The sequence below is a fragment of the Galeopterus variegatus genome, unplaced genomic scaffold (genome assembly GCF_000696425.1).
Source record: "Galeopterus variegatus unplaced genomic scaffold, G_variegatus-3.0.2 Scaffold67, whole genome shotgun sequence".
Classification (NCBI taxonomy): Eukaryota; Metazoa; Chordata; class Mammalia; order Dermoptera; family Cynocephalidae; genus Galeopterus; species Galeopterus variegatus.
This window is the reverse complement of record NW_007726178.1, coordinates 180,131-207,808: the sequence shown is the minus strand read 5'-3', so window position 1 is coordinate 207,808 and position 27,678 is coordinate 180,131. Positions and strand designations below refer to the sequence as shown.

The 27,678-nt window shown below is 36.4% G+C and overlaps 1 protein-coding gene across 1 annotated transcript in view; it reads right to left on the bottom strand.

The window, feature by feature from the left end:
* MAGI2 (membrane associated guanylate kinase, WW and PDZ domain containing 2) overlaps nucleotides 1–27,678 on the bottom strand; it is a 340,007-nt gene that overhangs the window by 206,727 nt on the left and 105,602 nt on the right. The gene's annotated exons all lie outside the window — the stretch shown is intronic.

Below are 27,678 nucleotides of genomic sequence, written 5' to 3'. Positions count from 1 at the left end.
GGTGTACAGTAGGCCCAGGAATCTATAATATGGAATGATTTACTGCATGTTATCAAACTACTAGCAGAGAGGAGATTAAGTGTGAACATGGGAAATAAATGATTGTTTTGCAGTAATGAATATGCTAACTACCCTGGATAGATCATCACACATTGTATACATGTATTGAAATATAACTCTGTATCCCATAAATATATACAATCAATATGTTTCAATAAAAAAATTAACAAAAAAAAAAGAACAGCAAAAAAGAGAGACAACATTGTTATGAAAAGTTAAGGGTATAAATCTATTTAAATCTTCCACCTCTCTGCACAATTTTGGTGTTTCTATTTTTTTCTTGTATAGTTGGTGTAAAAAGGGCTGTAAAAGTATAGCTCTCTGAATATTCATTTAAAAATAAAGATAGGCTTCTTAGATATTTTTTCCCTTTTCTGAATCTGATTCCACATTGTTGCCAGAGTCATTTTGCTAACACATGAAGCATGTGCATTGTTCATCATTTCTCATCAGTGTGAGTCTGGACTCTTGCTGGCTGGCATTCAAGGCCCTAGCAGATCTGTCCCTATTTTGATTACCTGACACTATCTCTCATTATTTCTCAACATGAACTTTCACTGGAGTTCTGCTCTTCAAGGAACCCCTCTACCTGACTCTAGGCCTTCTCACCGCTAAGCTCTCCGAGCTTACAAAACTACTCAGTGTGGAAAGTCCTTTCTCCTTTCTGTACCCTTTTAACCTTAAATCCTTGTTCATCTTTAATTGTACCTTCAGACAATTCTTTTCTTAAATTCCTTTCACTTTTATTTGCATCACAGGATTTATACTTGAAGTAAGTATTCTCCCTCTTTTAATGTTTCTTGGTTATTTCATGTGCATGAACTCCACTTTCTTAATGAAATGCTGTACACTGTACATGCATGAATAAATGAAATGATGTAATTTTTCTCTTCATGTTGTGTGGAAAGCCTGGCTCGTCCTCCCTCCATCTCTCATCTGGCATTGCTGTCTCCCCTGTCACCTGGGGAAGGTGTGCCAAAGAAATATGGTACCAACTTATTAAGTGTTTTTAAAAACCCTTAGGAAGAAGCATCGTTGTTCATGGTGAATACCTAGATCACAGACTGGCAAAATTTTTCTGAAAAGGGCCACATAGTAAAATTTTAGGCTTTGCAGGCTAGACGATCTCCGTTGGAATTTCTCAACTGTGCTGCTGTAGTGTGAGAGCAGCCACAGAGAAGACATAAGCAAATAAGTGTGACTGTGTTGCAATAAAATTTCATGGATATTGAAACTTAAATTTCATATGTTACAAAATAGTGTTCTTCTTTTGATATTTTAAAACATTTAACAATGTCAAAACTATTCTTAGCTCAAAAGCCATACAAAAGCAGATGAATATGACTGGTGAGCCATGATTTGCTGACCTCTGACCTAGATTGTTGTGTCCAAAGGTATGGTCCCTAGATCATCTGTATCAGAATCACTTAGGGTTGAGAGTTTATAGAAAATATAAATTCTGGACCCAGTGAAGTAGAATTTCTGACCATATTAAGGATACTAACAAACAACTATGGATCATCACATCTACAATGACTATGATGTTTTAGCCCTTTGAGTTAGTATTTGTGAACCAGTAAGCTATGTTCTAACAGGAGGGCCAATGACAAGCAGGCTCCTTGGGAACCTATTGTACAAGACTCACAGCCTAAAAGAGGGGACATCAGTAGCAGAGACTCCATGTTTTAAATGAGCATTTTAGAATCTTTTTAGATGCAGAAAATTTAAAACCTAGGATTTCTGAGTGTTTGCATTTAAAATACATGTTACTGAGAATATCAGTAGATGTGGTCACTAAAAGCAGAAAAGTATTCATGGGGAAGCAAAAAACACACTTATTAAATATGATATATACAAGACTAAAATGTAAATAAGAAATAACCTTTAAGTTTCTGCTCAAAATGAAAACTTCCGTAGCTGAGGAATTTGTTACCCATGGCAAATTTGGGAGAAATGATTTCTTTCACTATGAGCAAACAGTTCTGAAGGGCAGATATAACATATTTCTTGGATAACTGCATTGACTGCATACACTGGATTATGAAATAGCATCTTCTCGGGCCGGCCCGGTGGCGCACTGGATAGTGCGCCACTTGGGAAGCGCGGCGGCGCTCCCGCCCGAGGGTTCAGATCCCACATATAGACCGGTTCCCGCCCACTGGCTGAGCGAGGCGCGGGAGCAACACTGAGGGTTGCAATCCGGTTGCCGGTCCCCGGTCCTGTATGGGGGCAACACTGAGGGTTGCGATTCATTGCCGGACACGGAAAAAGACAAAAGACAAAAAAAAAGAAAAAAAAAAAAAAAAAAGCATCTTCTCGGATGGAGAAGACCATCTGCAATGTTGTGCCCAAAGGGGGCCTTTTGTTCAATGTCAATCAATGTGACTCCCTCTGAGTAGAATAGATTTGGTAGTTTCTTATCTATAGACCACCATCACCTGCACTTTGCAAGTTATTTCCAAACTCAAAAGGAAAGGAGTGGAGCAGGGGAACAAATGGGAATGGCCTGAAGGCCCCTCATTCACAGGGGACTCTAACTTCCATGAGCACCTTCTTTGTGTCAGGTCCTGTGCTTTAAGTGTTCTATGCAGATTTTCTTGTTAAATCCTCACAACAAGCACATAAGTAGCAATATTACAGGTAAGGAAACTGAGGCTTGGAGATCCTAAGGCATGTGTCGAAGATCACACAGGTCAAGTGGCACCAAGATTTGAACTCAGGGCCTGTGCTCCTAACAGTGATACTGGGTTACCTCCAACACCATCATTTTGGAAGGAAATCAGGCTTTGGTGATTTTTCTTTCACTCTAGCTGAGGAAGAAACCAGGGACTGGGTTGTGTAGACTCTGGACAAATAGGATGAGCATCACATCAAAAAAGGCCAGTACTCTGGTGTGGCACTGAGCTAGGTCAGGAGGAGATACTCCATAGTCCTGCTGGGACACTGAGTCTGCTATGAACAGCTCTGGATCACTCTGCCAAGGAGGGATACGATGTTTTTGCCTAATGTTTGTTTGGAAACCAGTAAGCTAGGTTCCTAATAGAGAAAGCTCCTCAGGAACAAACCTGTCTTATAAGACCTCCAGCCAAAGAGGGGGGACTTCAACAGGGGCCACTGCAAATTCCATTAGAAAGAGTGCCTGAATTCTGGCAGAAGCGGACAAAGATGCCAGAGGAAAGCTGAGGCTCCAGACACAGATTCAGAAGTCACTCAACTGTTCTTGCCAAGAAATCCACCGATACAGGGACTGGCAATCCGCAGAAAAACCATTATTTGAACAAGGCTGTGTTTAATGGACCTAAATTAACTGTTAGTAAACTGTGTATATCTGAATCAACACATTCTCTTTTTTCGTCCTTTATTAATTTCTAAAGTTAAAGAACATCTTCAAGTATCACTCAGGGGAATAACACTGGAACTAATTAGAGCAAACATTGTGCTCAGCTCATCCTGCCTGATGCTCAGCTCATCCTGCCTGATGAGGTAGAGCAGATAAATTCTCCCTAACACTCAAGAGCGCTGTTTTAAATTACATGAAAGTGCTTTCAGGACATTTTGGAGTTACAGCACAATGCTACTTTTATGATATATCAATGATCATTTAAAATCTAACTTTGTGTGTATACAGAGTTATTTTTTATGCATAATATCATAGTTTTAAAGGGCAGGAGGGATAAGCAAAATTTCTAATCACCACTTCCTTCAGGAACATGCTTTTATTACTCTGTTAGAATTCATGTTGTTTAAGCATTTTACAAGAGGTGGATATAGGTTTAAAAAACTGCTTTTGCTAGTACTTTTTAGTGAATATGCAATTGTTTTTATAAATCACTTTTGCATAACATACATGAGCTAAGGTTTAAAATTTCTATCACTCCAATGTTTGTTCTAAATAAATGATTCCCCAAATTTCTGAAAGATTAAATTTAAATTCTAGGCTCTCAAGCTAAAATATCAAAAAGGGCCTTCTTTACTAAGACTTTCTGGGGCAGCTTGGGTTCATTCTTCAGAGAAAAAAAGGGAAACAACTGGGAGAATCCTGTTCCCTTATTCTGATGCCAGCTCAGATTCTTTTGGGTACTGTAAAAACTTTGGAAATGTGAGTTTCCTTTCATGTGACCAGCTGGCTCCGAAGTCTACTTGTTCACCATTTGCTTTGCACCTTCCCCTGGCAGTTTTTCATTGTGTTAAGACACATTCCTCCAATGGGTTATTAGCTGATTTTCATAACCTCCTGCAGTTGAGAGATGTTTGTTAAAATAAGCTTTTTTAGGAGCCTTAGGGAAGGCCATTGTTAATTTGATGTAAATCTCTTCTATTAAATTAGGAGATTCTGTCACTGGCCCAGGATCAAGGGTGCAACAGACCAAACTGAATGTTGGAATATGCAAACTTTAATTTGAATATGAATCAGTCAAGAGATGTTAAAATGCAGATTATGGCTCAGTAGGTCTAAGGTGGGATGCAAAAATCACCTGGTCTCCCAGGTAATGAGGATGGTGGTTCTGAATTACGCCTGGGAATCAGGTTGCCTAAGCTCAGGTAGCTTTGCTAGTAGCAGAAGACCTGAGGCAAAAAGAGCAGAGAAACTCCCTGGTTGTGGGAAAGAGTCAGGATATTCCTCAGTGGAAAACACTACTGCTTGGAATTTTGGATAGGACTTTTTTGGATGTGTGTGTCTATCACAAAGCAGAGTGTGTCTATCATTTTAGCATTCCTGGTCCCTGGGCACTAAGAACCTAGTCATCATGAGAACTGATGAAGAAAAGTAGCCTCAATACTGAACAGAAATCCAAATTGTGCATAAGTTAAAATGACAACAGATTCTTAATGCTCTATTCCACCAGTAATGCTTCTTTGTATCCCTAAAGGCTTCTTGAACAAATATGGTGACTTCTTCCACTGTATGTCACTGACACTCTCTTCAAATAGCCTGCCTCAACTGTGCTAACTTATGATGATAAGGTCCTCCCTCCTTCTGCTCCCCTGGAGGTATCACAAGCTCTCCCTTCCCTTACCTGAGCCCTCCTCCTTTGCTGGACACAGACAGTTCCTCAAAGGGTCCTTATGCTAGGGAAAGCTCATAATTTGGATGTGTTGAGAACCTAGGTGTGCTGGAAGTCCACCTGATATTGACTGATAAGCACTCGTCTCCTCTGAGCCTGCAATGCAGTTCTTACAAATATTTTTTAAAAACAGTTTTATTTCAAAATCTTATCCTGAAGTCCTTTTTCCATAATACAACTCAAAAATGCCCCTTACTGGCACAAATGCACCCTGGTGTTAGGGGAGGATGGGATGGCCTTGAATCAGGAATCATTGTTGGAAGGTATTTCACGAGAAAAAAAATTTACATAGGAAAAAAGGAGGGAAAATAAATTCACATATTTTTAAGGCATATCGTTGGAAAGTATCTAGCTTCAAGTAAAATTAGCAAGTAAACTCACGAATTTGATAGGCTTTTCTGAAAAGAGCAAATAGTTAAACACTGTTTGCTGAACACTAAAAGGTATAGATGTAGAAGCAATGTAATCTTGCTTGTATCTTCGGCTAAAAGTGTGATCCTTAGTTTATGAACAAATACAAGTTAAAAATAAAGTATGATTGTGTTGTCAGATTTGTATCCATTTTTAGAGCTGTGTTATAATTAGGCTAATAGCATAGTTTTATAACATAAGAACACTATACTAAATTTATTCATTTTTCACAATATATGTGAGCAAGGTTATTTGGAGCAATAAGTTGTCCTATCAACCATGCTGGGTAATTATTGTGTGGACCCTTAATGATCAGAGATCCAGTGACTGGTTGGTGGGTGCAGGCAGGGTGGACCTATTTGGGCTAGCACTCTTTTTACATTTTATTAAAGGGCCATCCATCTCATCTGGAAGACACAATGTGTCTTTAAGGGATTCTCCTGAGAAATTCTGAAGGGTGATAATGGTGACTCCAGTGCTAGGACATCTCAACAAACCTTGACCTGAAGGAATGATGAGAGTATTTATAGGGCTTCCTGGGAAAATATGGGATGCTGGAAGAGTTTTCCTGGAAGAAGTAATATTTGATCTGAATTCACAAGGATCAACAGGAATTTGTCAAAACACATAGAAGGGAAGGGATTGTTCAGGTAGAAAGAAATAATTTGCAGTGATGGAGAGGTATAAAACAACAATTCTGTGTTGCTAGGAAAATATAAGTTACATGAAGGCAGAGATTTTTAATCTGTTTGGTTTACTGCTGTATCACAGAGTTTCAAATGGTGTCTGAAACATAGTCGATGCTCAATAAATTTGTGTGGGATGAAGAAAGAATGAATTGCTATAAGTGATGTGAGATGGGGCTAAAGAGAGGTATGGACCAGATGTTAAAGGGTTTGGATGTAAGATAAATAGTCTGGTTTTTGTCCTCTAGAGGCCATGGAGAAACACAGAAATGAATTAACAGGGGAAATATATCCAAAGGAATGGAAATCATCATGTTGAAGTGATACTTGCACTCCCATGTTCATTGCAGCTCTAATTACAATACCCCAAATATGGAACCAACCTAAATGTCCACCGATGGATGACTGGATAAGAAAAATGTGGTATATATACACAGTGGAATACTACTTGGCCATAAAAAAGAATGAAATTCTTCCATGTGCAGCGACATGGATGAGTCTGGAGAAAATTATGTTAAGTGAAATAAGGCAAACAAGGAAAGAGAAATACTGCACATGTTCTCACTTGTAACTAGGTGCTAAGAAAAGAAAGAAAGAAAGAAAGAAAGAAAGAAAAAAAGAAAGAAAGAAAGAAAGAAAGAAAGAGAGAGAGAGAGAAAGAAAGAGAGAGAGAGAGAAAGAAAGAGAGAGAGAGAGAAAGAAAGAGAGAGAGAGAGAAAGAAAGAGAGAGAGAGAGAAAGAAAGAGAGAGAGAGAGAAAGAAAGAGAGAGAGAGAGAAAGAAAGAGAGAGAGAGAGAAAGAAAGAGAGAGAGAGAGAAAGAAAGAGAGAGAGAGAGAAAGAAAGAGAGAGAGAGAGAAAGAAAGAGAGAGAGAGAGAAAGAAAGAGAGAGAGAGAGAAAGAAAGAGAGAGAGAGAGAAAGAAAGAGAGAAAGAAAGAAAGAAAGAGAGAGAGAGAGAAAGAAAGAGAGAGAGAGAGAAAGAAAGAGAGAAAGAAAGAAAAGACCTGAACAATTCCTTGAACTTTCGGAATACTAGAGACGGGGGTGAGGTGGGTGGGGTGGGGGAGGGATAGGCTGGGTAAAGGGCATAAAGAAAAATCATGATTTATAATAATAATATGCTTATAATAAGTAATATTTAAAAAATTAACAAACAAAAATCATAAAAGTAGGTAAGATCACATAAGTGGCCATGGTAGCGGTGGTGAAAGCTATAGAGTAATACCGTGTAGTGAAAGAGTTACGAGCAACAGAAGTTGGGAAATCTTAGTTTTTGAGGAGTGGACAATGAAATAGGATTCATTGAAGGAGTTTGAGAAAAAATGAAAACCTTTCTAGACCTCTGGAAGAGACTGCTGTCTTGGAAGACAAGGGAGGAGAGATTCCAGAAGAAATGAGAAATATTCATTTGACAAATAAAAACCATTGTTAACACCAGAGAGAGCATTTTTAGCAGTGTGATGGGGACAGAAACCAAAAAACAGTAGGTTGGGAGGAGCAAGGCAGGAGAGGAAGTGCAGTAAGGCCTATCCCTCTAAGGATGACCATCTTAAGGGACTGATGGAATCAGAAGGGATATACATAGGCACAAGCATGGATGATTTTTCAAGAAAGTTGGCTGAGAATGGAAGACACGAGAAAAAGCCATGTCTGGAGCACAAAGCAGAATCAAGAAGAGTCTTAAAGAATGAGATCAATTTGGACAGATGTATAGGTAAGGAGCCCAAAGAAAAAGGGAGCTGTAATAGTGTCCATGACAAAGTGGATATTGAAGTAGTTCCCTGAGTGGACAGGAGTAAGTTCCATACAGAGCATGGTGAAATTCTTGTTTTTGAATAGAGGATCTGCAAGTTTTACTTCAAAGCCAGAGGCAAAGAAGAAAGGCTGGCTCTAGATACAGGCAGGTTTTTTAGCATGAGAGAAAGGAATTTATCTATAAGCACTTGGGATGATGGCATATTAGATTAGCTTCAGCTAGAAGCAGATCTAATAAATGTGCTCTAATGGTCATGAATGTTTTCTTTTCATTTTTTATTTTCTTTAAATAGGATTGGGAATTTACATGCCAAGTGGCAAGTGGGATTCTGCAGGCCCTCCAAATCACTTTAGATAGCTGGCATATGTGATTTGGATTTTTTTTTTACCATATAAAAAATACATAGCTAAAATGTAATATTCACTCCAAATTTATAGCCATTTAACTAAATGGATTCATTTATTCTTCCCTCACAAAATTTTATTCCAAGTTTTAAGTGGAAGTGTCACTTTGGTGCAACTTTTTCCAATCCACCAGTAGAAGATACTTTGTAACATAAAACTGTTTCTGAACTGAAATGCATTACGTGCTCATTAAACCCACTTTCCTGGAAATATAAAACTGATTTATCTAATGCACTACAAAATTCTCCATAAATGTACCACACATTGTAAAATAGTGTTAATTAGGAGACGAGGCAAAACATGATACATTTTCTTTAAATTCTAGGGCAATTAGCGTAACTTCCATTAAAGTGGTATAATAACCGCATTATTTTCATTTGCACTTTTCAGTAGAATTTATATTCATTAAAAGCCTATGGTTTTGTATTCTGCAATAAAAAAATGAACATGACTTTATAATGTTTTATAGCAAGATAATGCTGTAGATGATTCCACTCATTTATCCAACAGGTAAGAGCCTACTACACGTAGGCACTGTGATTCAACAGTCTTCATGGCAAAATTTTCAGAGTTTATCATCAGGAATTCTCTTGTACATAACTTTAATTGCACATAGTCTACTTAAATTTCTGCTCTTGCACATAAGCACTTCATAGGCAGAGCACACTTTTGACATGACCAATATAATTTCCAAAGTATAATTTATTACAGTTTATTGGCAGATAGTGAGAAAGATGATTTTTTTTTTTTTGCTATTTATATTTTAAGATTTGTAGGCCCAGGGTAGTTTGAGACTTATTTGGCAAATTTATTGTGTACTGGTTATTTTTAAATTTGAGTTTATAGTTTTTAAAAAAAGCCTTAGTGAGAAGAAACTAATATTCTTTCCCCCACTTAAAAAATAATTTACATAAACTGGTTGAATATATTTCACATAATATAGTAAATTTGGTCATCTTCCTGTAGCTTCAGAATTATTGGCAACAGCCATTATTACTTCTTCCCTTCTTCCCTCTGACATTACTTGAAATTCCAAATTTTGCTACTGCCACGTTTCATATAAGGTTAGTAAACTTTGGGGTATGAGCTCAAAAAAATACCACTGGATTAAAAGGGGGCAGGAAATAGGGTTATAGATAATATGAATGGTTTTCAGAAAAGTTCATGGAAGGATTCATATTATCTTTTAATTCAATTTTTCCAACAAACTTTTTGAAGTACTCAAAAACCTCCTTTCTTCTTGGGCCCCCAGCCAATAAATGCACAATTATAACTAAATAAGCCATTGACCCAGAAACATTGAGAATTTTAGAGTTTTCGAGATGATATGGACATTACAGGCTGTCTTCAATTTAAAAATGGGGAGCTCTTGGCCAGAGAGCTTAAATGTCATGCTCACTGTAACCATGTGAATTAGTGGCACAGATTACACTAGAAACCCAGTATTCTAATTCCAGTTAAATTAATTTTTCATTGTCTAATGCCAGTAAGCATGTATGTTTTTTCTTTTGTTTTTCTTTTCTTCAATTTTACATTTCAATATATATTGTAGTTGATTTTCATGCCCCTTTACCCGTTCCTCTCCACCTCCTCCCCTCCTCCCCACATCATATCTGTTCACTTCACTTAAATAGTTCAAGGAAATTTTGAGGTTATTCTGTCTTCTTCCTTCCCCCCTTGATTCGTTTATGTGTTTATTTTTTAAATTTATTTTTAGATCCCACAATTAAGTGAGAACATCTGGTATTTCTCTTTCTGTGCCTGACTGTTTTCACGTAATATAATTTTCTCTAAGTCCTTATTTATTCATTTATTTTTACCTCCCACAAAAAAGTGAGAACATGTGGTATTTCTATTTCTGTGCCTGACTTGTTTCACTTAATATAATTTAATATAATATAATATAATATAAAATTTTCTCTAAGTCCATCCATTCTTTTTTAAAGCAGAGTAGTATTCCATTGTGTAGATATACCACAGTTTCCTTATCCACTCATCTGATGATGGACAATAGGGCTGGTTCCAACTCTTGGCTATTGTAACTAGATCTGCAATAAACACTGGAGTACAGGGTATCCCTTTGGCATGATGATTTCCATTCCTCTCGGTATGTTCCCAACAGTGGAATAGCTGGGTCATATAGTAGATCTATCTGTAATTGTTTGAGGACCCTCCATACCATTTTCCATAAAGGCTGCACCATTTTGCAGCCCCACCAACAGTGTATGAGAGTTCCTTTTTCTCAGCAACCTCTCCAGCATTTATCATTCTCAGTCTTTTGGATGTTAGCTATCCTAACTGGAGTGAGATGGTATCACAAAGTGGTCTTCATTTGCATTTACCTGATGCCGAGTGAGGTCGAGCATTTCTTCATGTGTCTGTTGGCCATTCATATATCTTCCTTTGAGAAATGCCTATTCAGCTCCTTTGCCCATTTTTTAATTGGGTTATTTGTTTTTTTTTGCTGTAAAGTTGTTTGAGTTCCTTATATATTCTGGATATTAATCCTTTGTCAGACGTATATTTTGCAAATATCTTCTCCCACTCTGTTGGTTGTCTTTTTACTCTGCTGATTGTTTCTTTTGCTGTGGAGAAGATTTTTAGTTTGATATAATCCCATTTGTTTATTTTTCCTTTAGTTGCCTGTGCTTTCTGGGTCCTATTCATGAAGTCTGTATTCACTCCTACTTCCTGGGGTGTTTCCCTTATGTTTTCTTTAAGGAGTTTTATTGTTTCAGGACGTATATTTAATTCTTTAATCCACTTTGAGTTGATTTTGGTATATGGTGAAAGGTACGGGTCTACTTTCATTCTCCTACATATGAGTATCCAGTTTTCCCAGCATCACTTGTTGAAAAGGCAGTCTCTTCCTCAGTATGTAGATTTGCTGCCTTTGTCAAAGATCAAATGGCTGTAGGTGTATGGATTGATTTTTGGGTTCTCTATTTTATTCCATTGATCTGTGTGTCTATTTTTATGCCAGTACCATGCTGTTTTGGTGATTATAGCTTTCTAATATAGTTTAAAGTCAGGTAGTGTTATGCCTCCAGCTTTATGTTTTTTGCTCAGGGTTGCTTTGGCTATGCATGGTCTTTTTTAATTCCATATAAATGTGTGGATAGCTTTTTCCATCTCAGAGAAAAATGTCATTGGAATTTTAATGAGGATTGCATTGAATCTGTACATCACTTTGGGTAATATGTACATTTTCACAATGTTAATTATTCCAATCCAAGAACATGGGATATCTTTCCATCTTCGTGTGTCCTCTTTAATTTCTCTCAACAGTGGTTTGTAGTTCTCATTACAGAGATTTTTCACATCCTTCTCTCAGGAGTGGTTTGTAGTTCTCATTATAGAGATTTTTCACATCCTTGGTTAACTCAATTCCTAAGGATTTTATTTTTTTGGTGGCTATTGTAAATGGGCTAGCTTTCTTGATTTCTTCTTCTGCATATTCACTGTTGGAGTATAGAAATGCTACTGATTTTTGTGTGTTGATTTTGTATCCTGCAACTTTGCTAAAATCATTTATCAACTCTAGGAGTTTTTTTTTTTTATAGAGGCTTTAGACTGTTCAATATATAGGATCATATCATATGCAAACAAGGACAGCTTGACTTCATCTTTTTCAATCTGGATGCCCTTTATTTCCTTCTCTTCTCTGATTGCTCTGGCTAGTACTTCCAACACTGTGTTGAATAGGAGTGGTGAGAGTGGGCATCCTTGTTTAGTTCCTGTTTTTAAGGGAAAAGCTTTACCCCATTCAGGATGATATTGGCAGCGGGTTTACAGTATATGGTTTTAATTATGTTGAGATACTTTCCGTCTATGCCTAACTTGTAGAGCGACTTTATCATGAAAGAATCAAGGATATTGGCCTGTAATTTTCTATTTTTGATACATCTTTTTCTGGTTTTGGTATCAGGGTGATGTTTGCCTCATAGAATGAGTTTGGGAAAATGGCCTCTGTTTCAATCTTTTGGAACAGATTGTAGAGAATTGGTATCAGTTCTTCTTTGAGGGTTTGGTAGAATTCTGCAGTCAACCTGTCCGGTTCTGGGCTTTTCTTTGTTGGGAGCCTTCTGATAACAGCTTCAATCTCTTTTATTGTTATCGATCTGCTCAGATTTTCTATATCTCTTGGCTCAGTTTTGGTAGTTTGTATGCATCCTGAAATTTATCCATTTCCTCCAGATTTTCAAATTTCTTGGCATACAGTTGTTCATAGTAGTTTCTAATGATTCACTGTATTTCTGAGGTGTCAGTTGTAATATCACCTTTTTCACCTCTAATTTTTGTTATTTGGGTCTTCTCTCTTCTTTTCTTAGTTAGTCTTGCTAAAGGTTTGTTGATTTTATTTATCTTTTCAAAAAACCCAGCATTTTGTTTCATTGATCTTTTGTATTGTTGTTTGGGTTTCTATTTCATTTAATTCTGGTCTGATCTTAATTATTTCTTTCCATCTACTAACTTCAGGTTTGGATTGTTCTTGTTTTTTCCAGATCTTTAAGGTGAAGTGTTAGGTTGTTTATTTGCCATCTTTCCATTCTTCTGAAGTAAGCATTTAACACGATAAATTTCTCCCTTAGTATTACTTTTGCAGTATCCCACAGGTTTTGGTATGATGTGTCATTATTTTCATTAGTTTCAAGAAATTTTTGATTTCCTGTTTAATTTCTTCTTGGACTCATATTTCCTTAATAATAATGTTGTTTAATTTCTATGTGTTTGTATAGTTTCCAGAGTTTTGTTTATTATTGATTTCTAATTTTAGTCCATTGTGATCTGAAAAAAATACATGGAATAATTCCAATTGTTTTGAATTTGTTGAGACTTGCTTTGTGACCTAACATGTGGTCTGTCCTGGAGAATGTTCCATGTGCTGATGAGAAGAACGAATATTCTGAGGTTGTTGGATGGAATGTTATCTGCCAAGTCCAATTGGTCTAAAGTATTGTTTAGATCTTGTGTTTCTCTATTGATTTTTTGCCTAGATGATCTGTCCAATGATGAGAGTGGGGTGCTCAGGTCCTCCACTCTTATGGTGTAGTGTCTATTTCTTTCTTTAGATCTAATAGTATTTGCCTTGTAAATCTGACTGCTCTGACATTGGGTGCATATATATTTATGATTGTTATGTCTTCTTGATGGATAGATCCTTTTATCATTATACAGTGGCCTTCTTTATCTCTTTTAATGGTTTTTGCTTTAAAGTCTATTTTATCTGATATAACAATAGCTACTCCAGCTCATTTTTCATTTCTATTTGCCTGATATATCTTTTTCCATCCTTTCACTCTTAGTCTATGTGTGTCTTTATAGGTGAAGTGAGTCTCTTGAAGGCAGCATATTGTTGGGTCCATCTTTTTAATCCAGTCAGTCAGTCTGTGTCTTTTGAATGGGGAATTTAATACCTTTACATTTAGAATTATTATTGAAAGGTGTTGATTTACTCCTAGCATTTTACTGATTTTTGTTTAGCTGTCTTATGTACCTTTTATTCCTTTCTTCCTAATTTTCTGCTTGTCTTCTGTATTTGTTGGTTTCTTGGGGTGATAGATAAACTATTTTTTTCTCTTTTCTTAGTATCTTAGTTTTGCTGGTAGGTGTTGTTCTTTCTTGAGTATTCATGGCAGTGATGGTTGTTTTTGTTGTATCAAACCCAGTACTTCCTTGAGAATTTCTTGTAGGGCTGGTCGTGTGGTAGTCAACTCCTGCAGTTTTTGTTTGTCTGAGAAATAAACTATTTGTCCTTCATTTTAGAAGGATAGCCTTCCTTTAGAAGGAATTCTTGGCTGGCAATTTTTGTGCTTTAGTGTTTTGAATATATCATCCCATTCTCTTCTGGCTTTTAGGGTGTCTGATGATAAGTCTGATGTTATTCTGATTGAGGCTCCCTTATAGACAGAACTTGCTGCTTCTGTCTTGCAGCTTTTATGATTCTCTCTTTGTCTTTGAGTTTTGCCAGTCTGATTATCGCCTGTCTTGGAGAGGACATTTTTGGGTTGAATGTGTTTGGGAATCTTTGGGCTTCCTGAATCTGTAGATCTGTGACTTTCCCTATACCTGGGAAGTTTTCTGCTATTATTTCATTGAATATGTTTTCAATGCCATTTCCTTTTTCCTCCCCTTCCAGAATACCCATGGTTCAGATATTTGAGCACTTAAGGTTGTCTGTAGTCTCTCTTAGATTTTCTTCAATTTTTTTGATTCTTTTTTCTGGTCTGCCTGTGTTAATTCAAACAGCCTGTCTTCAGTTCAGAAATTCTCTCTTCCGTTTGTTCAAGTCCGCTGGTTAAACTCTCTCTGTTGTGTTTTTTTTTTTTCATTGAATGAATCCTTCAGCTTTACAAGCTCAGCTACATTCTTTTTCAAGGCATTGATTTCTTTGTACATTTCTTCTTTCAGATTCATTATATTTTTTCTCATTTCATTGTGTTGTCTTACTGAGTCTTCTTGTATCTCATTTAGTTTCCTTAGAATTGTTACTCCAAATTCTTTGTGTATCCTTTCAAAGACTTCCTGTTCTATAGGATCTGGAGCTTGAGAGTTATTATTTTCCTTTGGTGGTGATATACTTACTTGATTTTTCATATTTCTGGTATCTTTCCTTTGGTGTTTGGTCATTGTGGCTGGAGGTATCACAGTCCACATGTTTCACCCTGATGTCTGGCTTAGATCCTGAAGGGACTGCCGCCTCTGCTTAGCAGGAACTAGCCTGGGTTTGGGGTCCCACTGTGCCTGCCTCTTCTGGGACAGCTTGCTCAGGGTGTGGGGGCTCTGAGGCTCTTAAGTCTCTCCCAGCAGCAGGGACCAGCCCTGTATGGAAGTCTCACCCTGGGCTGGAAGTCCCACCCCACCTGCCTTCTCTGGGAAGGCTGGCTAGGGGTGTGGAGGCCCCAAGCTTCTTAAGTCTCTCCTGGTGGCAGGGACTAGCCTGGGCCAGAAGCCCTGCCCCACCTGTCTTCTCTGGCCTGGCAGGCTTAGGGCATGTGGACCCAGAAGCTCTAAAGTCTCTCTACACAGTGGGGAGCAACTTGAACTGGGGTCCCACAGTGTGTGGTTCCTGCCTGTTCTAGCACAGACCTCGGATCTTCTGTCGTTGCTCCTTAATAGTTGCAAATTGGTCACTCTGTGGGAGAGAGCAACACCAGAAACTGACTACTCTGCCATCTTGACCAGAACTTAATGTGTATTTTTTTTTCTGAGTGAGAACATTGTTGTATGGAAGCTTTTATAGCCATATAACTAGCACAGTTGGCGGTTAATTTACAGGACTAATCAGTTATTACCTGTTAGAGGTAAAGCAAACTCCATAAGAACAAGAACTTAGTTTGTACACTGGATGACCCCTTATTTACAATAGCACCTGGCATATTTGTGGAATAAACAAAGAGCAAGAAGAAAGACAAATTAGGCAAAAATTTGGTCCATGACCAAAGAGAACTGAGGGATTCTAGGGTTGCTTTAAAAGCCCAGACAGAAGGAAATCAGTAGAAAAATGGTTGTCCATTTTTGTAAAGTAATCTGCATTATTTGACTCACACATGCATCGTCCTGATTTTTTTTTTGAGACTGTCTTCTTCTCTTTAATGTCATAACAGAATAAAAAAATTCAACAGACTTGCAGGCCAAGCTCTGAGAAAAAAAATGGTAAATAAGATATAGTTATTGTTCTTGAGGGAAATCAGCTATTTTAAATTAGGTATTTTAAAAGCCAGGAGTTCCTCTTAATTGTTATTTCTGTGTGTCTCCATGAGAGCAATTACTTATATTATTACTGGTGACTCTGAGAAATGTATATCTTAACATGTCCTTTTTTTTTGCATTTAAGGTATCCTCTAATTAGAAAATGGGGTAAATAAAAAGTTAATACTAAATCAATAATTAACAGTTATATTCTGTTACATGTGTATTGGATTTACCATCAATAAAACACTTCTGCTGTCCATTTTTTATTTATACTTAGAAATGGCCAGCAGATATATTTTTAAATACAAAAAGTTGGTATGTTAACCAGACTGATATGTGTGCAGGGGGGTGGGGGTGTGGGGTGAAGTGGGGTACTTTTTGGATTAAAGAGAGATTGAAATTCTAAAATTTTATTTTATTGGTACTTAAACTTTATGTTAAAGATTTGAAAAAGTAACTTGTCTCCAAGAATCTCTGTGATACATTGGGTGTCATTATCCCCCTCATTAGCACTAAATAAAATGCGTTCTAAAATATTAAGAAATACAACAACTTCTCCTTTTGGAACCTACCACAGAACATTTTATGAACTTAGACATTGGCACAAATAGGAATATTAGTTTTTCTGATGATAGGAAGTTGATTTCACATAAGTTGTATGACAGAAAGTAAAGATAATGCAGGTAATGATGAAGTCAGAAAGTGTACACTCCCAACCCCCAAAAGACATATATAAAATCACAGCACATGCAAATAAATGCACTTTCCAGATTTAAACATGAAAGAGGCTTTGTTTTCAAGTGACCAAGACACTGATATTGATTTCTCACCAATTAGTCAACCAAATTAAAAAAAAAATGAGTTTTTTTTTCAATTAACTTGAATGGTCCCATTACTTCACAATATTTCATCCTGTTGCCAAAACCCAATGGTAAATTCTCTGTCCTATTTGACTCAGCACTTGACACAATTGTTCAGCACTTCCATCTTGAAATATTTTCCTTCATAAGGCCACCAAGGCCCCTTGCTCTTGTTTCTTCTCCTTCCTCACAAGTCATGCTTTTCTGGCCTTTTGCTGGTCATTCTTTCCCTTCCTGATATTTAAAATGGGAGGTTTCCTGTCCTCAGCTGTCCTGAGAATGTTTCTCTTCTCTATTTATCCTTGCTCCTGAGATGCTCTCTTTTGGTCTCCAGCCTCCTCATACCAGCCCTCTACTTGGTAGCTAAAGAGCCTGACATGCCTCAAACTGGACCCTTGATTCCTTCTCCAGCCCTTCTTGCCCATTTTCATCCACCACGTTCATCACATCAAAAAAGGGCAACTCGTTCTAGTTGCCTAGGTCAAAAAACCTTGCAGTCTTTGATTCCTCTCTTTCTCTTAAGTCCCCCAACCTGTCCATCAGCAAATCCTATGGCTCTTCCTCTGAAATATTTTCACAATCCATTTCTTAGCACCTTCACTCTTACCATCCTTCCCCAAGTTTTCTTCATTTTGGATTGCTGTGAAAGCTGACGCTTGCCTGCCTGTTTCCATCCTTGCTCCCTAACAGTCCATTCTGAACACAGCAGGGAGAGTGAGCCTTTAATCGTATCATTCCCTGCTCAGTCACTCCAAAGGCTTCCCAGTTCACTCAGAAGGAAATCTAAAGTCCTTCCTATGGCGCATGGCCACATAAGACTCTACATTATCTGCCTTCTTCCACCGCCGACAATCTCGCTCACCTCATCTACCTTTCCATCTCTTCCCCACTTGGCTCCAGCCACATTAGCCTCCTTGCTATTTCTTGTCTGTACCAAGCGCAGTCCTGCCGTCGGGCTTCCTGTCTGCCAGGGATGCTTTCTCTAGGATATTCACACAGCTTGCTCCTTTATTTTCTTTAGATCTCTCCACAGATGTCTTTCCCTGGCCACTCTTTCTAAAAGAGAACTGTCTTCCTTGCCCACCAGCCTCCTCTTTCTCTGATTCTGTCTCTCAGTTTTTCTTCATTATCATCCTTAACATGTATTTCTTTGTTTATTGTCTAATTTCCTCCTTATCGGTAAGCTTCTTGATGCAGGGGTTTTGTTTGGATTATTGCCATATTCCCAGCACCTAGACTAGCACTGGGCACACAGTCGGTCCTCAGCACATACCTATTATATGAATAAATAATAATCCTGCAGAGTCAAGTAGAATCCATTAAAGCTTTTTCCAATAAGATTTGGAGAAACTGATATAATGAAAAAACTCACTAATATTGTAGTAAGTAGACTTAGGCCTGAGTTCTGTTTCTGCTCCTTCTAAATGATGGTGTGACAGCTCTGCAAGTATTCCAGCATCCCATTTCTCTCACCCTAAGCATCATCTGTGCATCAATTTCCCCATTTGGTGTATGCTTTGAGATCCACAGCATTTTTCATGCTTAAGATGGGGTATCTTGTTATTGATACTTACTTAGATATCTTACATTTATTGAACTTGGGCCAATTAACTCTGAATCTAAGTTTCTTTATCCATGAAAGTTGAGAAGGGATATATGAGAAGAGTTTGTGAATTTTAATACATACACCAGTGGCTTGAGTATACCGCAAAAGTCTAAAATAATTCACGTCACAATATCATATTATAAAGAAGATTTTACCTCATGATTTGATAAAATCAGTATTTATATGTCCGTGATGTGCAGGTTGTGGCACAGACAGCATATAAGGAGTATCAAGGGCAGAGTGTCCACTACATATGCAGCCCCAAACTATTCTCTTATTCCTGGGCACACAGGAATACCACATTTCCCAGTATCTTATGGTTAATAGAACCTAGAACTGAGTTCCAGCCAACGGAATGTGGGAGAAAGTGATGTACACCCCTTCCAGGGCTGGCCCCTAAGCCTCCTGTTCCAGTCTTTTGTTCTCATCTTATCTGAGAGCTGGTTAGAGAGGACCCAGTGGGGGATGACAATGTCATATGGCATGTAGATACAGCAGAGAGAAGAAGCCTGGTTCCCTGAGTCACTGCATAGAGAAGAGTTGTCCAGGAGATCTGCCATCCAGTAACATGTGCACTGGAAATTATGTGAGTGAGGAATCAGCTTTTATTGTGTCTATTTGCTGAGATTTCATGACATATTTGTTAATACGGCAGCAGGTATGTTATGTCACTCACAACTCATGCTGTGGATTTGTTATTTGCTTTGTTCTATCATATAAGTTTTTTTCTGTGGACATCAAGTGGAAAGTTAGATTACATAATATTGAATGTGGAACATTCACTTTGATTTTTACCTAATCTCTCTGGATACCAGTCTTTTCAAATAACCAGTGCTTTTCTCTCTCTGAGATATTTCTATATCAGATCCTTATTACTGGTGAGTATTAACTCGTTTTTGTAGCCTAAATCTGTTCTGATAATTTCTTACGTCTTTTGTTGTGGTGGTTGTGGTGTTTTTCAAATTCTAAGTGCTTCTTTAAAAGTATCTTTTATAGCTTTAACTAACTGGCTGCTTAAATATTTCTCTAAACAAGTAGCAACATAAAACAAATACTAAAATATTTGGGGATAAAGGGACATGATGTATGTAACAATCTCAAATGGTTCAGAAATACACACACCCCCTGCCATGTAAAACAAATGGGACAGAATGTTAACTGTAATGGGGGTAAAAATGGTGTATGGTGTTCTTTGTACTATACCTGCATCTTTTCTGTGAATTTGAAGCTATTTCTAAATAAAAAAATTTGAGAAAAAGTATTAGCACTATTAAAAATATCAATATTTCTTATAGCTTTACATTTAATAATTTCTGTATGCAGTTTATAAATTGTGGTACAATGTTTTTCTCTGATAATATATGCTTTTCAAAATTCTAAAGCAAGAGTTCTCTACATAGACACAGCTCTCTTTGTCCATAATTTTTATACTTTTCCCTCAAATAAAGCTCTGATATTGTCTATGATGCCTCCCAAATACTCTGAATTCTCTTTGAGTATTTGGGAGGCATGCTAGTTATTATGATATTGTTAGCATAAGAAGGGAATATACTGATCTAGTGAAAAATCCTGGGGTCATATTTTCTAGAAGTAGAAAGAAAATTTCCAAAAACTGATCAACTGCAATTTATTGGAGGTTCACAAATTAAGTAGAAGATTTTGTTGCAGTTTAATATACATAAGAGTAAAATATGTGATAAGGCTTGATTATGATGATCACTCTGGATCTTCCTTATTCCAGTCATCAAACAACAGTCTCCCTGGACAAAGAGTGTAACGATTCCCTTTTCAATATTAAGCTGAGCATCAGCCAACAAGTTACTTATAAGTAAACTACTGTTTCTCCAATCATTAAAATAGAAAAATTGTTAGTCAACCTAATTAAGAAAATAGCACTAATAAGAAATGAGAATAATAGAAATACTCTTAGGTAAAGTAGAAATTGGAAGAAAAATAGAGAATACTTGATTCAATTGTATTAAATACATTTAAAACATGAATGAAAAAGATAAATTTGTAGGAAAACGTACATTATAAAAACTGAACCCAGGCAAGACAGAAACTCAAAGAAGATTAGTTACTATGAAGGAAATCGAGAAAGTTGTAAAAGGATACCCTTCTTCCCACCAAACCAAACCAAACCAAACAAGAAACAAAAGCCAACATACAAGAACTAGATAGTTTCAACGATGTATTATATTATATCTTCAAGGTAATTAAATTGTTTCACAGCAGAGAGAGAACTACTGATTACCTTTATGACACCAGCAAACTTTGATAGTAAAATCTGATAGCGAACAAAACAAAACCCAAAAAAGAAAACTTTAGACCAATGTCATTTACTAATGATGCAAAATTATATATAAATAAACAGAATTTAGGAGCACATTTTAATCATAATATGTTAAGATTAATATAGTTTATTCCAGGAATGGGAGGATAGTTCAATACTAATGAATCCCTTAGTGCAATTCATCATAGTGATAAGTCAAAGGAGAAAATAATCATCATTTCCACAGATGCAAAAAAAGCTTTTGATAAAATTCATTGTTTATTTCTGATGAAGATTCTTAATGAAATGGGAATTGAGGAGTATTTCCTTAACACGGTAAATATTAATCTCAAATAAAAAGCCAGTATTATGTCTAACATTGTAAAATGAGATTGTTTCCATTTAAGTCAGGAATAAGATAGGAATTTCCATAATCCCTAGTATTGACATTATTTAAGAAATAACAGTCAAATATATTAAATAAGACAAATTGGAGATATGCAAATTTAAAAAAGGAAGCAAAGTGATTGTTATTTTTAGGTGGTACGATTGTATGCCCCCAAATTCCATGAAATGAGCTGAAAAAAATGTGAGAAACAGTAAGATAACTCAGTAAAGTAACTGGTTATATGATGAGTATTCAAAGAATAAAACTCCAGGGGGATAGGAGATATAAACATAACAAACAAAGAACATATTTATTTGGTATTTAGTTTTTATTTTCTCCCTCCAATATAACGTTGGCTCCATGAGAAAAAGGTTATGGTTGGCTTTGTTTATTGCTTTATCTCCAGTGCTAAAAAAAAGTGCCTAGCATGTAGTAAGCATGGAAGAAATATTTGTTGAAGAAGAGAAAGAATGAATAATACTATCTAGATCTAGATATCCATCTGGATACTATCTAGAATAATACTAGATATCTCTAGTGCAGATAGATTATAAAGATACATCTTTTTTTTATAATAGAAAAAGATTAAAAGCAACAAAAATATCCATTAGTCAGTATTCAATTAAATAAGTATTAAAAATAATTAGATATATATTTTGAACTAATATATAAAACCTTCCAAAATAAATTGTTACAAAAAGCAAGGCACTAGGTCATAATACAAGTCTCAATACATTTAAAAGGAATGAAATTATACAGCATGTATTTTCTTCCACAACAAAATTATTAGAAATCAACAACAGAAAAAGAATTGGGGAATTCCAAATTTTGAAGAACAAACAGCACATTTCTAAGTAGCCTATGGGTCAAAGAAGAAATTGCAAAAAGAAATTATTTTGAACTGAGTAAAAAAGGAAAACATAACATGTCAAAATTGATGTAATTCTGCTAACGAAGTGCTTAGAGTACAATTCAGAGCTTTAAATGCTTTTATTAGAAAGGAGAACTAGAATCATTAAACTAGATTAATTCTTCAAGACAGTAGAAGGCAGAAAAGGAAAAGTAAATCAAACACAGAGTAAGTAGAAGAGAGAAAATTACAAAGACCAGAGTAGAAAACATTGAAGTAGGAAACAGAAAAACATAAAACCAGTGAATCCTAAAGTTGATTGTTAAAAATAATTTCATAAAATTTTATTAAAAACTTTATGCTAACAAATTCAATAACTTAGATGAATTATAAAAATTGCTAGAAATACATAAATTACCAAAACTGACTGAAGAAGAAATAGAAAATTGGAATCGATCTATATCAAGAAAAGAAATAAAATTAATAACTAAAAATCTTTCTACAAACAAAAGCCCAGCCTAGATGGCTTCACTGGTGAATTCTATCAAACTTTTAAGGAAGAAATAATACCAACCCTACACAAACTGTTTCAGAAAATATAAGGGAAAGGAACACTTTCCAATTCATTTTATGAGGCTAGTATTATCCTGACATCAAAGCCAGACAAAGACATGTGATGGGAAAAAAAAAAATCAGAACAATTTCCTGCCAACAGATTAAAAATCCTTAACAAAATATATGCAAACAGAATCTAGCGACGTGCAAAAGGAATTATATACCACGACTAAGTGGGGTTAGCCCAGGAATGTAAAATTACTTCAACATCAAAAAATCATGTCATGTATTACACCATATTACTAGAATAAAGGACAAAAACTACATGATCGGGGCTGGCCCGGTGGTGCACTGGATAAGTGCGCCACTTGGGAAGCGTGGCGGTGCTCCCGCCCGAGGGTTTGGATCCCACATACAGACCGGTTCCCGCTCACTGGCTGAGCGAGGCGTGGGAGCAACACCGAGGGTTGCGATCCCATTGCCGGTCCCCGGTCCGGTACGGGGGCAACACTGAGGGTTGCAATCCGTTGCCGGACACGGAAAAAGACAAAACAAACAAACAAACAAAAAAAAACTACATGATCACCTCAACAGATACAGAAGTATTTGATGAAACCTAAGACCATTTATTATTGAAATTTGAAAGTAAGAATAGAAGTTTTTCAACCTGACATAGGGCATATAAAAATGCTGCACCTAAAAGCATACTTTATGGTATAAGACGAATGCTTCCTCGCTAAAACTGGAAGCAAAGCAAGGATGTTTGCTCATATGTCTTCTATGCAACACCATACTGACAGTTCTAGCTAGCATAATAAGGAAAGGAAAGGAAATCAAAGGCATACAAATTGGAAGGAGAAAATAAAACTGTCTTTATTACAAGTAACAGAATAACTATGTAGAAAATATTAAGGAATCTACAAAAAACTTCCAGAACTAAAATGTGAGTTTAATGAAGTTGCAGTGTACAAGATCAAAACAAAAGTCAAATGTTTTTCTATATATTAGCAAAGAGCAATGTGAAAATAACATTAAGAAAACAATTTCATTCACAATAAATCTAAAAGAATAAAATAGCTGGGAATAAGTTTAACAAAAAAAGTACAAGATCTGTACATTGAAAACTACAAACCATTACTAAGAGAAATTAAAGATCTAAATAGATGAGGAGATATAGCACATTTATAAATTGAAAGGTTCAATGTTAAGTTGGCAATTCACCCCAAATTATTCTATAGGTTTAATGCAACCCCAAAATCTCAGCAGGGCTTTAATTTAACAAAATATTAAAAAGACAATCCTAAAATTTCTACGAAAATGCAAAGGACCTAGAGTAGCCAAAATCATTTGAACAAAGAGAAGAAAGTTGAAGTACTCAGACCCTTTCATTTCAAGTCTTATCATAAAGTTACAGTGATTTAGAAAGTGGGGTGTTAGCATAAGAATAAGCATATAGATCAATGGAGACCAAATAGGGAGTATAGAAATAAACTTTCACATTTCTGCTAAATCACTGTGGGCAAAAGTGCTGAGGCAACTCAATGGGAAAGGATAGATTTTTCAACAGATGGTGCTAGAACAAATGAATATGCATATGCAAAAAACCAAACAAAACAAAAACTTAACTCTCTTACTTCACACTGTAACACTATACACAAAAATATCTTAAAATGGGTTACAGACCTAAATATGAGATGAAGCAATAAAACTTGTAGAACAAAACATAGAAAAAGCTCTTGATGACCTTAGGTTAGACAAAGATTTCCTAGATATTACATCAAAGGAATGATCCATATAAGAAAAAAGTGATAAACTTGACTTTATTGAAATTAAAAACTTTCGTGCTTTAAAAGGTACCATTAAGAAAATGAAGACAAGCCACAGACCAGGAGAAAAAATTTGAAAATCATATGTCTTACAAAGGACTTGTACTCTTCATAAATAAAGAACTTTTACAACTTAATAAGAAGAAAAACAGCTCAATATACAAATGGGCAAAATATTTGAATAGGTACATTATCAAAGAAGTTATGGAAGTGCTATTAACACATAAAAACATGGTAAACACTTAAAAAGATTAAAGAAATACACAAAGGTATCACTACACACTAACTAGAATGACCATAATAAAAAAGGCTGATTATAACAAGCGTGGGCAATAGTGGGAAAAAACTAGGCACCTCATACATTGCTGGTGGGCATATAAAATAATACACCCATTTTGGAGAACATTCTGACAATTTCTTAACAATTTAAATATATACTCTTCATATAACTCAGCAATACCACTCCTAGGTATCTACCTAAGAAAAATGAAAACATATGCACACACAAACACTTGCATCCTAATGTTCATAGCAACCTTATTCATAAATGCCCCAAACGGAAAACAACTCAAATGTCCATCTACTGGTGAATGGACAAAACAGGGTAGTATATCCATGCAATGGAATACTACCTGTTAATAAAAGAAACAAACTTCTCATACACACACCAATATGGGTAAGTCTCAACAGCATTATACTAAGTAAAATACTACATACTGTATTATTCCATTTATAAAAAAATTCTAGAAAGGCAAAATTATTCAGAAAGCAGATTAGTTGTTACCTGGGGCTGGGGGTAGGAGTGGGGACAGGCAGCAAATGGGCATGAGGGAACTTCAGAATCTTTAGAACATGTTCTAAAGATTATGGTGACTGTTACACAATGATAGCATTTTAGTAAAACATATTGATGTATATACTTACATTGGTGAATTTTATGGTATTTAAAGTATAACATGATGTATGTTTTAAAAAATTAAATACACCCTAATAATTAAGATATTTTAAAGCAAGGCATATGTATATACAATGCCATCCCATCTTAAATGCACTATATATATTCATATATGTGATAGTAGACTACAAACTTCCTGGAAATACATATATACAAAAAACCAGGCATTTTTGCTTCTGAGAAAAAGAACTAAAATTTGAGACAGAACAGAGAATTACTTTTTATTTTATACCTTCTGACATTATTTGCTTAAAAAATTAAACTATGTACATTATTACTTTATAAATAAAAAATCTTAGTAAATAATTAAAAACAACCAGCCACAGTCCTGATAAAATGACCCAAGCCTGTAACTGCTCTTGTAGATCTATGCTTGTCTGAATGAAGTCATGAGCACTTCTGAGTAGCCTATAATAAGATAAGCAAAGTGAATTTCATCACAAAGATATGGTGCTAGTTCCTATTAATTTCAGAGAGCTGAGTACAAATTGTGGGAATTTGGGGAAACTCAAGAGATTTTCTACTAGAAGTACTTTGGGCATCACAGAGCATTCTGCAGTTCTACACTAGCCAAAAAATAAAAGCAAGTCCATTACCCCCCAACACAAACAAAATGCAAACAAAACTTTGATTACCTGAGGATTAAGAGTGTGTGTGTGTGTGTGTGTGTGTGTGTGTGTGTGTATGAGAGAGAGAGAGAGAGAGAAAGAGAGAGAGGGAGAGAGGGAGAGAGGGAGAGAGGGAGAATGAGCAAGAATAGGGTAGCCTAGCTGATAGAAGGCATAAAATAAATATTTACAGAAAGGTACAAATTGCAATAATATAAATAAAGGATTTCAAAGTAGTTTTTCTGCTATGCCATGCTTTTAAAAGAAGCCTTTATATATAAAATGTGTCCAAGTTTGTTTCTATGAATCACCCAGTGGATACAGCACAGTGATTTTCAGTCATAGCTTTTAAGATCAAGAAACTAATTTTCAATTGAACATTATGAAATATGATTGTTTAATGAGGAATATTTGTTTTAATGTTAAACTAGCAATGGGAGAAACTGTGAACATCTAATTATCAGAATTCAAGTGCTATTTTGTAATAAAGCCTTCAGGTGGTCAAATTGAAGATTGTTTTGTTATCATATTAATTTCCCTTTTTAACATAGGAAGTAATCCAGGTACTTGGCATAGTGTTGCTCACAAGGACCTAGTATTTGGTGTCCATTTTCAAACAAGGAATTACCAACGTAACACCTCCTTGAAGGGGAAAGGACTGCAGAGAGGGCCAAATAAACCATAAATGGGGCTCTTTTCAGCTTTGACTGCTTTCTCTTACATTTCAAACTGACAGGACTTTCATGCTGTTTTGAGCCTGTTGAATAGGCAATCATATATGTTTGCCACACGTGTGTTCTTCATGCATGAGTTCCTCACAGTATTGCTTTTTCTGACCTGCTGTAATTTACTCAACAGATATTTAGTGAGCACCTATTTTGGGCCCCTCAACACTAAGAACACTACCATCGGGTTGGGTGGTATTATTATCCCATCGTAACAGATGAGACAGCTGAGGCTCATGGACTTTGAGTGTCCTAAGTCCCAGAATTAATAAGTGGGAAAACCAGGACTTAGCCCGAGCCTTTTCTTTTATGCTGTTTTTGAGTATCTTCTTTATCTCTGGCCCCTGTCCTCCTTCTTCCCCCTAGCCTCACTGATCATCAAGAGCAAAGAACACAGACATGAAGGAAGGGCCCTCTGTGTTGCCCCATTCCCTTCCTCATAGAGACGGAAGAGGGAAGAAACGTCCAGGGCTCAGAGCTTCTGCCACATTCTTCACTGTTCCCATGTCCATACTTCAGCCAGAACACAGCCCAGAACTCCAGCCTTGACCCTGACCCTGTTCCGTAGCTTCCTTCCCAGCTCCTCGGAGGCACTATGGCTAATTGTTGCTGGAACTGTCCCTGTAGTAGTGGAAGCAGTGTCTGAACAACCCTATTCAGAACTCTGAAAAGATTTTTCTACAGCAACATAGCTCCCAATGGTCCTTATAGGAATTATCAAGACCTATGCTTAGGCTTGGTAGAGGTTGAACCAGTTTCCACCTACTAACCTGGAATCCTACGCACAATTCAAAGCATTTCTTCCATTGGAAGAGCACATTTCTTAATTAAATCAATGGGAAACGAGTTTGCATTCTGTACAACTGATACATTAGTACACTTTTGAAATAGAACACGTTCATAGTTGGGGATTCAACTTTACCCTCCAAGTTCATAATAATATGTTTGTAAGACTG